General features: G+C 41.7%; 1 pseudogene; it reads left to right on the plus strand.

Annotated features, from left to right (window-relative positions):
* The first annotated feature begins 1063 nt into the window (after positions 1 to 1063).
* LOC120289777 lies at positions 1064 to 4422 on the plus strand (annotated as a pseudogene).
* Positions 4423 to 4748: the final 326 nt, after the last annotated feature.

Here is a 4748-nt window from a genome sequence, read left to right on the forward strand (position 1 = left end):
TGGCAGCTGAGGGCTAATCCCTCAACCGCGTAGACTCGCTAAGACATTGTCTCATCCCGTCATGGTTTACAACTTTACAGGTCCTTAAATAGAGGTCTGACCAGTTCATTTTGGATGGTCGCGAGAGGCCGAGGAACAACGTACTATCTTCCCCGTCCACGGGAACCCCGACTAGACCCATGAGCTCGTGGTTACTACTATTTGGGTCAATGAGAGCCTACCTCAGTTGGTACCTCATCAATTCAAGACGTGGTTTCGTCACAGGCCCAATGGTGTTCAGGAGGGCCCCTTGGACGATTTCGAAGGACCTGCTGTCGATGGCGAGTATTTTGAACTCAACCCCGTGCATAACACTGATACCATATCTGATATGGAGGCGGACCAGGGACCCAAGGTTAAGGAGCCTACAGTAGAGGATTGACATCCCTGACGGTGTCGTGATAGACCCGGATCCCAATAGGTAGGGTTAACTCAAAAGATCCTTTTGGTTTTAGACCCTTGTGTATATAAACCCGGATTGTTTATAAAGTGTGGCTTTTATGAATCGAATGTCTTGCTTTTCTATTACATGTTGATTGTTGTTAGGGGATCGTTATTTCGCTTCTGCATGTGCATGAATCGATTGGGTCGGCGACGCATCCTAGGAATGTCGCAATTTAGTCGACCACCGAGGGAAATGCGCATGCTCGAGGTTCGAGGCATGACAAGTTCACTTCCTAGTTTGTGCATGGATATTTAGAAATTGTTTTTGATTGTTTTCCTCAGCCAAATGCACCCCTAGAGCATGATGGGACTCCCAGGCCGCTATTCGTTTCGGCCTTTCGATAAGGCAGAGCCACCGATCTCAGCTCACCCCTCCACCCAGCAAATATCAACCTCAAATTTTAGCCATCTCTTAATGGGTGCCTTGAGCGGTGGCTGTGGCCATGGCTAGCTTTGGGGGTGGAACGGTCCCCCGGGAACGAGGGATTGTTGCATCCTCATCAGAGGAGCTCGCGGCCCTCGGATCTCGTGGAGTAGACCGGGAGAGTGCTCATCGGGTTCCCCTGTCGATCAAGCAGCGATGGCGGGCTCACCTGCTCTGGCTGGTGACACAATAGCTCAGGTCAGGGAGCGTCTGAGAAGGAGTGAGGAGGGCTTGGCGAAAAATTCCTCGTCTGGATCGGATATTAATGTTGTTCGCGAGGTCAGCGTTTGATTACGAATGTTTGTGGTTAGCCAAATGTTGCATGCGTGCTCGAGTCACAAGTGTGGCTGATCGTGTGGTTGTTCGTATTTGGTTGGATTATATGCTAAGAGCTTAGCAAGATATGCAGTGTTCTGACAGGGGCATAATTGACTTTCTGCTTGACTGTTAGTTTAGGGAATGTGGTCGACGTTTTGTTTCTGGTTCCCGTTTTGACTTCAAAGTCTATGATGGTTTAGCTTCACTTCAGCTTTTGAGAAAGCTCTTCTTAAAGATATTGATGTGTCTTCTCACATAGTTGACTAGTTGACATTAACTGCTGAGAAAAAGAAAATTGTTGTTCTAGTGATTCTGGAAGAAATAGCTGTCATTGCCTTCGCTTGTAGGAGAAAATGCACGCAAGTGATTTCCATTTTAGGGGTTAAGGCTTTTCTTCTACATAAGTCGGTTGTCACGGGGTCTATACCAACCTCGAGTGCTTGGATCTTGCATCTGAAAAAGTGTAGGAAGTGGTTGGTGTCATGTTCATGAGTTTTGAAGCCATGTAGGCCTTACGATGCAAGATACTAGTGCACAGTTCGTCGGAACTATTTGAGAACATAGGGGCTTTTGTGTTTGATACTTGAATATCTAGAGTTTAGATTAGTATGTGAAGTGGGGTTTTGGAATACTATTCGCCGTGCAGTTGAGCTTGCCAGATTCACCACTTTATGGTGCTGGTGCTTAGTTTTCCGAGAGCCATACAATGTTGATGGGCAAATCATGTGATGCTCATGCATGGATTCAAAGAAAAGGATTTCCACCTGTGGTCAAATCAGTTTTCTAGTTGAGCTACAGCTGAAGCTATTTTGTGCTATATTAGTGAATTTTTCATCTCTCACGAATCATTAGAAGGAGGTTGGACTTCCATTGAGGTTTCAGATTGAAATGTCATAAATCATACCCTAGAGCCTGGTCATGTCCCATGTGGTCACATTTCTTCTACTTGTACCGAATTTTGTTATCTCTAAATATGAGTTCGCCCGTTTGACTTTTTTCTATGTTCCAAGTTGTCTTGTATAATTAGAAGAGATATCAGACAAGTGTTGGAAAAAAAAACGCTCTTATTTTGAAGTTGATAAAACGTTTCCATCAGTCTAGTCTGAAGATTTAAAGACTCAATTATTAAAGTCTGATGAACTCCAGACTCTATCGTCAAAATCTGAAGACTGTAAGACTCAAGACTTAAAGTCTACCATCACTAGCAGTTTCTTGACCAACAAAGAGAAGACTTATCCAAATGCGAGTTTATCTTTAAGGATTCGGTTCGTACAGTTTGAAGAAGATCTTATGACTAGAGATAGCACCTTGTAATCAATTATTCTTATTGGAATCAATTCTGATAATCAAGATCTTTTTAGGCGAAGTATACTTGGAAGGTTCTATTTATGGAAACCTAGATCTTGATTGTATGGACGAGCAGGATTTGTGGGCTATCATCACATTCCTTAAACGACTCGAAATCTTCTTGATTGATTCTGTCCAACAGGTAGATTGGAAGAACTCCTTTGAAAAGTGTCAACGGATATAGAGGCATGAATGAGTATATAAAGAAGACGCTCAAGTTGTTCGAATGTGTGCGTGACAGAAAAATTCCAAAGTCCGAAGCTCTTAGTTCTTTGCTTTCTTAATCACTGAGCTTAAGTTGTACTCAAAAGAGAGATTAAATACTTGTGAGACCTTAAGGAAGTGTAGTAGAGTTTCTACACTATGGAATCAAGGACGTGAGACTGTAAAAATCTCTTTTGGTTCATAGTGAAATCCAGCCAGTAAGTTGTCAGTGCGAGAGAGTGAACGTAGTCTTGGTCTAAACCAAACCACTATAAACCTTGTATCGCAATTCTCTTTCTCTATACTCCTTGCTTTAATTCGTAGCATTACAAAATTGCTTATAGTCATTCACTTCTTCAAGTTAATTTGTTAAGTCTTGCAAAAATTTGCTAGAATTCACCCCCCTCTAGGTGTCCTTATTAGCCTTATTAACAAGAAGTTTGAGAAGTCTATGAACTACTAAGTTTGCTTTTTGTAGAGAGGGGAAAGGATGTGCGTATTTCCATTCGTTCGGTTCATTTTTTTCTTGTTTAGGAAGTAGGTTGTCTTTTCAAAAGATGGTAATTCTTAAGGTTGGGATGGTGCAAACTTCTTTTTGTCTATAACTCTCACGAGGGTCCAATGTTTTTGTTTCTCTGTTAGAGTTTTAGTGCTTGCTTTGGTGAAGTATTTGTGCGCGAATGTTGACCCAAATCTATGACACAGGACATCATGTGCATTCTTTTTTTTAGATCACGACTGGTTTTGGGCCCCTCGCATGACTTCTTAAGGATTTCTTTTCTGTGGCCCCGGTTCATATGTCTGGTATTAGTATCTTGATCGAAATTTGCCTAAGTCAACGGTTGAGAACTTGATGATGAAGGTACAATCAGTTCTCGTACAATATCCTTAAATATTTGGTCCAAAACATAAGAGCTTAATCTTCTAACTTCATTTTTCTTGAAGGTATTGTTAAACCAAATCATGCTTGGCCCTTCAGTTATTGCAATTCTTTTGCTTGGAACAACTTATGGCAAGGGAAGTTATCTGAGCTCCCTAAAAAGTATGAAAAAGATGCTCTTCCCACACTTCTTTATGGTAAAGTGCTCTTCATTCTCCTATGCTGTCTTTATTTATCTGATGCCTGGTAAAATCATGTGTTAGCTATGTACCTCTTCTTTGCAGGATTTGGGTTCTGGATCCCTGTCTGTGCATTGAATTTCTGGTATGTTCCTGTGGTTTCCTTGATCTTACCTGACAGTAGAAATCGAAAACTTGTTGGAGCAGATAGTGGCTTTTTGTCAGTACGCCTGGTTTGATAAATTCACACATGTCAAATTCCCATGGTTTCTTAAGGTGCCGTAGCTTGGAAGCGGGAGAAAAATGATGAGGATGTGGTTATGCTGTTAATTTTGAGTTTATATCTTCATGCCACTCCTATGAGGCACTCTTTTGGCATTGTGGACAAAAATTTGAAACAATTTTCATGTTCTTTTTCTCTGGCGGTCTTCTGGCTTTCTTCGAATTATATGCATCATTGACAATTCTGTGAATCTGTAACATATTGGTTAGCTCACAGGGTGGTCCCTCTTGAAGCCCGTGTGCTTTTCATGTTCATGGGCTCCATCTTCTGGAACTTCTGCTCGTCTTCCACCGTGAGCAAGTAGCTGTATATGCCGAACCTCATTTGGCTCCCTCTCGTCTTCTCTTGAGATAGAAGCCGTGGCTTCAGTATTGATCTGCTGTTTATGGTTAATTGAAGACTTCAGAATTTGTAAAATTTATTGGAGAGCTTCGTGCGGACAAAAATCCTTGGTTTTTGATCTTCAGGTTGCTTGCTTTTTGAAACATGCTTGTTCTTCTAATTTGTTGTGGTCAGCGGAAACAACGTTTATCGCCCAATTTCGCATCTAATTGCAGGATTCGGTGTTCGGTTTACAAGAGGTAGAATTGAATTATCATTAATTTGCTGGTAATGATTTGTAGGAGAAAA

Source organism: Eucalyptus grandis, chromosome 11 (genome assembly GCF_016545825.1).
Source record: "Eucalyptus grandis isolate ANBG69807.140 chromosome 11, ASM1654582v1, whole genome shotgun sequence".
Classification (NCBI taxonomy): domain Eukaryota; kingdom Viridiplantae; phylum Streptophyta; class Magnoliopsida; order Myrtales; family Myrtaceae; genus Eucalyptus; species Eucalyptus grandis.